Genomic DNA, 8126 nt, shown 5'->3' on the forward strand with positions numbered 1-8126 from the left:
AGCAGTCTTGAATTGGTACATGTCCTCCAACTTCTTCCAGAGGATGTATGCATTTGTCTCCTGCGCAACATGATGGAAGACATTGTGGTTGATCCATTATGGGATTTGAACGATCGTTTTCCTTTTCATCTTTTTCCATTCTGCTTCTTTGGTGGGATCGGGATTCCTTCCTTCGGCATCCAAAGGGTCAAATAAATCTTTGCAATTTAGAAGATCTTCCATTCGAGATCTCTAAAGTGAATAGTTTGTGGCATTAAACTTGATCATAGCGCCCGAATATGACTCGTCCATTGACATCTTGCTTTACAATAAATTTACAGAAAAATGGGAGTTGAATTCAGTAAAAGGGAGTCCACCAATAAGTCCGGAGCGGTAAAAAATGTTAGGTTTGACTCCTTTCGGGTCAAAATCTGAATCTTAAAAAGTTAAAGTCAAAGTGCAATTTTCAAAAGTTTTAGGTCAAACTGTAAATATCAAAACTTCTGGATAAACCTGCAAATACAAAAAATATAAGGGTATTTTTGCAATTTCAAAAAGTCTAGGACCAGTGGTGGCGTGGCTGATGATGTGGCAGACCAGATGATGTGGCAAGATGATGTGTCACAACTCGATCGGATCAACTTAACGGCTTGTCTCTAGGCTCGGTGCGACTTAGCTTGCGGCTTGGCTCGGCTTCTGCTCGTGGATGGGGCATGGGACATTGACTGGCGCATGAAAACCTGTAGAAGAATTTGACCGGCGCATGGGGGCTGCTACGATGGCGGATGGAGGTCCGGTTGGGCTTGTTCTCTTCGTCTCGGCGGGATCTACCTCCTGGTGTGCTCAAATCTTCTATTTGAGCTTTCGGACAACAAACCCTCTTTCTGGATCTTATCTTTGATACCACTTGTTATGATCCTTTAATCACGAAAAACACACAAAAACAAGGAGAGACAAAACACATGAAAATTGAGAAGAAAAAGATGTATTATTTACTATGAAATTTATACATAAAAAAACTTCTCTAAAACTCTCTTTCTTGGAATCTTAGAAACCTATGTTGTCTCTAACGTGTGTTATGATACAAGACTGAATTTGGCAGCTATTTATAATGCTCTCTAGGGTTGAAACCTTAGAATTGAAACCCTAATCGGCCGGGCTTTAGGAGAAAAGGCTTGAACCCCACATGTTTCAATAGTTTCTTGCAATGCAACTAAGTTTTTACTATGTCTAAGAAAAAATAAGGATTTTCTGGATTTTCTTGATTTTATTTTTGCAGGTTTTCAACTTTGTCTAATAATTTTATATTATGTACTCTCCTTGCTAAATGATCCTGCTAAGATGTTAGTTGGATTGTTCGTTTTTAAGAATCAAAACCCGTTGCTTTTAATGTTTTTACTCTTTCTTCTTTGGAACAGTTTATGACAAATGTACCACCTAAAATTACAAATCAATAGATATTGTGTGCTAAATAATTTATCCTATTTTATAGAAATGAAACTTTTCCTATTTTATAGAAATAGAGGATCACAATTTGGAATGATTATACAACATCATATTTAGATGAGATCCAATGATTATATTTGTAGCAAATGGCCATTTTAAATTTAAAGTTTTTCTATTATCATTTTATAATAGAGTTAAGAATTAAAAATAAACTAATCACTTAGGATTACCTAAAATAAAATTGTTAGTTGATTGCTAATAATGCATAAAGTATTTTCATGTAATTATGTTTTAATGATAAGAATGAGTTCGTTAGTATTTTTGAAGCACCAATAAATATTATTAATAAAAAAATTATTTGGCTACTTTGATTGGCAAAAAATAAAAAATGAAAAGTGGTCTTTTTTAAGTTAGAAACTAATAATAAACACTACAAGTGCTTCTAAGTATCAGCTGGTTAAACCAAAAAGGTCAAAAAAAAAAAAAAATATCTAAGGTTGGTTTCTTTTCCAAAAAAGTATGATCAAAATAAAATAATATCCAAGGTATTTATCAGAGCATTAAAATACCACAAATAATTTTAGAAACATTTTTTAATTGAATGTAACTAAATATTCACCACTTCTTCTATGGACCATTTTCTTAACAAAAATGTTATTAAAAAGTACTATTAAAAACCCACCAATTGCGGAGAAATTATTCAATAGATTGAATTTGCCTTGTCAGCTGTAAGCCCGTCAAATTATATTATATCAATAATCAAATATGACATGTTATACGTGTTATTGTTTAAAATTAATCTAATTAAACTTCAAATTGGTATACTATTTGTTATCAAATTAATTCCCTTATTTAATCCATTTATTCATATATTTAGTTTCCTTCCAAAAAATAATTATATCATTTATTTTATCGAAGGCATATATATATATATATATATATATATCTAACTTTATTTAAATTTTATTTTAAAAATAACAAACTTAAAATAATATATATTTCATACAAAAATGCCTTAAAAAAACATTATTATGCATCTCATATTCCATCCAATATATATCTATATATAAAGAAACCTTAAAATCAGACTAGCTGACCATGAGAATGATGGAAATCCAACCCAAACTTTTTTGAAAGTGAAATCCAACCCAAACTTGAACAATTTATTAAAAATAAAGGAAAAACAAAGCTTAAAAACTTTTCGAAAATCTAATTTAAACCTTAAAATATTATGTATTTTGTATTCCATCCGATATATATATATATATATATAAACACATTTTTTAGCTTAATATGATAAATTGAGACGGATATGACATCTTTTTTATTTTTATTTTTGAAAATAAAAAAATTATTTTTATAAGAAAAATAATATATATATATATATGTGTGTGTGTGTGTGTGTGTGTGTGTGTGTGTGTGTGTGTGTGTGTGTGTGTGCCAATACCATTTATCCCATAATGCTAATAGAGTACTAGTATATAACCTATCAATTTAAAATTATATGAAATTTTAGAAATAACATAAATGATATATCGTATTTGATATCAAATATAATTGAATAGGTCTACAGCTGATGTGACAGATCCATCATACCGAATAATTTCTCCCAATTGAGATGTCTAACAAACCTAATTACACTAATAATCATTTGAAGTGTAGATTACACCCAATTAGGTAGAAAAAAAAAATGCAAAAACCACGATGTTACTAAAAGGCATCTAAGCTTCAAGATTCAAATGGCAATTGGACTATGCATTACATAAGTGGCATATCTAGATTATTTTAGGATTATCGCCAACCACTTTTTTTGTTCTTCTAATCTGGATAGTCATTCGGCTTGGATGCAATGGAAGCTACAGTTACACTATTTATGAATACTGATCCACTCAAAGATGCAACTAGAGAAAAGTTGAAGACAGTAGGATTCGCTCTGGAGAGGTTCAAGAGCACTTGGACCAGATGGCTACTCTGGCACCTTTTTTCAATCTAATGGGGAAACCTCTCAGAAGATGACTTCCATAATGCAATTTGGAGCTTCTTTTCCACAGATACTATGGAGAAATCTTTAAATGCCACCAATAATGCTCTAATTTCAAAAATTTCGAACCCAAGTGATATTTATAATTCTCAGCCTATTAATCTCTGTAATTTTTCATGTAAGCTTTTCTGAAATGTTTTAGTCAATTGGCTTCTGCCTTGAAAAATCGTATTCCAAAGAACCAAGTGTTCTTGTGGGAGGTCACATGATGCTATATAATTTAATGATGGCCCAGGAGGCTTTCCATTTTTTGAATTATAAAAGAAGAGGGGAATCTTCTGTTTTGCATTGAAGACTGATATGCCTATCATAACATTCAAATAATCCACGATGCTGATCATAATTTCTTCTTTGGTCCTGTGGTCCTGAAGCATTATACTGGAAGATACTCTCAACTTAAATCCCTTCTTTGATGTGTTTATTATTTTCTTTTATTTATGGTAATTTTAATAAGGTTGTTAAATTGTACTCCTTGGCCCAATATTAATAATAAAACGGATTAGGATCCTCTCCATTTCTATGGAAATGGAAGATCTTAAGTTAGATAGGTAATATAATACTAGATACTTTGAACAAATTTAAACCATTGAATTTTTTACTCGCCGAGTAATTTAGCATATAAATAATTTGGTAATTATTATTCTTTGTCATTAAAATTTATGATAGTTTGGTTTGTTAATGTGTATTTATGGATATTTATTTGTTTGGATTCTTATTAGTGGTATCGCATGTTTTTCTTTACGATTTTAGAACTTCATTTTATTGGTGTTTGGGCTATTATATTTTATAGCTATTTGTTTTTTGTTTACTCATTGCTTTCATATTGATTGTCATGATCAATTCAAGTTTTTGCATTTACATAGATTATGAGTTCCAATATCACATAGCGGATTAAGTTTTAATGTCACATTATCACTATTTATCACTGGATTTGGATTTTTTTCCCCTTCAAATATGTATAAGTTTACATTTTGCAAGGATGTGAGATTTTATGTAATTAATTCATATTTAGGATATGAGAACTGTTACATTTTTTTTATTGGTCTGCAATTTGCTATTTTTATAATTTTGAGGTTTGAGCTATGTAAATTTGTTTTATGTATCAATAATGAAGTTTGTTGAATTAACAATGTACTATATTGTTAATATAGTTTTAATAATTTATTTCCTATATGCATATAGGGAGAGCTCATTTTGATTTTTCTTATCCAATGGTTAATAGGTGTTTATCTTTACCAAATCAGTTATTAAAACCATTATGTTTTTAGAAGTTACAATCCACTTAGTATAAAACAATTTTCAACCATTGGATGAACCCCATCCAATTATTAACATTATTTGTTAAAAACTTTTATCAAATCCCTTTTTCAAGGGAACCATATATATTTTCAATTTATATTTTCCATGCTCTAACTTCAACACATATCCATCTTTCAACTGCATCAAGAAAAAAACTACTTAATCATATATATGCAACCACGAGTACCGTGATCATGAATATCCAATGCCAAATAGAAATGACCATTAACGACAAATTTCCATCCAATAATTTAACGCGGAAAAAAAAAAAAACCTCGTAGGGTTCAATTTCATTGACAGTTTGAACAAACCGAAGTCTATGTGGCAGATTTTAAGTCCTCAATTTTGCAAGAAAATGAAGTCGATCTCTATTAGGATTAAAGCATATATATATATATGTATATATTGCAAATTTAATATGAACTATGAAATCATGAAAATAAGATGTGGTTGTATTATGACTCATCTCTGGTATCGAACTAAAAATCTAGAATACATAAATCTAATCATAACTATTATAGTTAACCATTAAAAAAAAAAAAATTCAAAATATTTGAACCATACACACCAATTTATATCATATGACTAAAATACATTAAAAAATATATATACATATTATGAATTCGATTTTATCTAAAGCAGCCACCGCATATCATATTGTCATCCTGATGATGATATGATATATATATATATATATATATATATTTATCATGGTTAGGAACATATCATATCATCATCATGATGATAATCTGATATGTATATATATATATATATATTTATATATTTATATTTACCATAGTTGGGAATTCATGGTTGCACCGGATTCAATAGCATAGTCTGAATTTGAGGATCTATCTTCATGGTGAGTTTAGCAAACCAATTGGTGCACTTAAAGTAGAATCTAAATAATCTCATGCCCAAACATGTATTGTCTTCGATGTCGAATTCCTCCCTTCTCAAATTGAATGTGGTGCCCTTGGATAAATAATTTCTGCAGGTTTTGCAGTGAATGCTCATTGGAAGCTTTACCTCCTTGATCTGCTTAGCAGACTCGTTAACAATCTTCCTTTCTCCCATTATGATCTTCCAAATCTATTTCCTCGAACAGAGTAAAATTGCAAAGCAGCAATAATGATTAAAGAAAGCACACGCAGCCAAGAAAAGCAAATTAAGTCCAGATTTTCTTGTAGATCATGTTGAGAGAGACCTCAATTTGGTTTCTTTCTTCTTCTGGATTTGAATTGCAAAAGCCAAAATTAAATAAATATATTATACTATATAGCTATGCTCAAATATAAACACTAACATGAGGTCTTCTATTTTTAATTTTTAGATTATATAAAGATTTAAAATTATATTTATTAATCATTGAATAATGATAAAACTTAAATTTTAATATGTTATCAAACTTATATTTGATAATTTTTATCAACTTTTGTCACTTAATCCATATTAAGATCATATTAAGATCGGCTGCTTATTATTTGCAGCTCAATTTGTATTTGGTGACTTAAACTCATGATCTCTCAAGTTGGAAATATGATAATGAGATATTTCATAGAGAATTGTTAGTACCTATTTATTTGTGGGTCCTGTTCATAGACTTCGAAGACAGAATAGGTGGGAAATAAAGCTTTCACACTGCTGCCAACTATTCTATCAATAATTTTAGGACGTGTTTGTCATATGCTGGATTAAGGATTGAGATTGGATTGGGTTAAGATATTCTCTAGTCCACGTTTTTATTACGTTCTAGAGAGGAGAAAAACAAAAATAAAAAAACTACAGAACACAAATTCTGGAATTATAAAATAATCCACCTTGTATTTGACTATCTAATCCAATTTCAATCCCATTCTAACCATATCCTATGTACCAAATAAAGTCTTAATGAAAAATTTTATAAACTCCCTTCAAGTTTTAATAAAATATCATTGACTCTCTTAGGTTTCCAAATTCGTTATCTGCCCTTGGGTTTTCAAATTTATTATGCAACCACCAACCAACGGCTAGTTATTTCGGCTAAATTTAACGATCAAGGATCAATTTAATAAATATATTTATATTTGGTATAAAAAATGCAAAGAAATTTCTTGGATCACATAAATATATAAAATTTATTTACTTTTGGACAGAATTATATGAAGTTTAAATTGCTTTGCATTTTTAGTGAATATTTTATATGTGATAGTTGGTTTAATGTTCATAATTAATAATATACATATGAATATCAGAATTTTCTAAATTGGTGGAATTGTATTTAATTTTTATGTTTAATTATGTATATTACTAATTGCAACACTTGGGTACCAAATTCAGAGGTATACGGAAATTTTAATATGAATTGAATTCTGAAAAAATTAACATTGAAATTTTCGAGTCTGCACATAATTTAGAGATAGAATTTCGTATCAAAAGCTTGCTGAACAAAGAGGACAAAACATCAGAATGCAAAGAAGAGACAATATTCTCTCAACGGTAGATAATTATGGAATCTTTCCATACAGTACTTTTACTTTAAAAACCGTAAGAAAAATCTCTAATAGATTATTATCCAAAAAGAGCTTGAACATGAAATTGAAATGCAACTAAACTAGTCCAACAAAGATGCTAATAATGATTTTATTTTATTTTTTTATTTGACAATATATCATGGTTTATTTTTTAGGTTGTTGCCAATTTGACATTGACAAATTAATATTTGATTGGTTTAACCGAGACTGCTGTAGGTAAATTAACTTTAATGTTGTCTTTTTCTATATATGTAATATATGTTATTAATAATTTTTGAATTAACCATGTAATATTGTTTAGTTTCCATGATCAAAACTACTTCAACAATATGTATCCCCTGTTTCAATTACGTCAATAAAACAACTTACTGCATATGCAACTACAAGTATCAAGTATCATTGTGAAGATCTAATTTCTAATAGAAAACTATAAACTTGTCATAATAATAAATTTCCATGCAAACAATTAAAAAAATGCTATACATTATGAAAAAGCATCAACTGGAAGATGCAAGAAACACTCTGCATATCAATTGTAATTACCTTTTCTTTCTTGTCTTCATATTTTCATCATCATCATCATCGTAAAGAATCCTTTGAACATAGTTTTTTGGGTTACGGAAAATGATGGATTTGATGAGTTTTTCATCCTCTTCCTCTTCCAATTTCTTCTTCTTTGGCACTGAGCGCTGCAAAGCTTGCAGCATTAAATGAAGAGAGAAAGCCCTACTTACTTCTAGGGCCCATTTATGCCATTAAAGGGACTGACTTGTTTATTATTTTGTAGTAGGGCTTTTGGTTATACACTCTCTGTAATACTCCGGTTGGCCTATTGGATTTTGAGGACC

Source organism: Ziziphus jujuba, chromosome 11, assembly GCF_031755915.1.
Source record: "Ziziphus jujuba cultivar Dongzao chromosome 11, ASM3175591v1".
In the NCBI taxonomy this organism is placed as follows: domain Eukaryota; kingdom Viridiplantae; phylum Streptophyta; class Magnoliopsida; order Rosales; family Rhamnaceae; genus Ziziphus; species Ziziphus jujuba.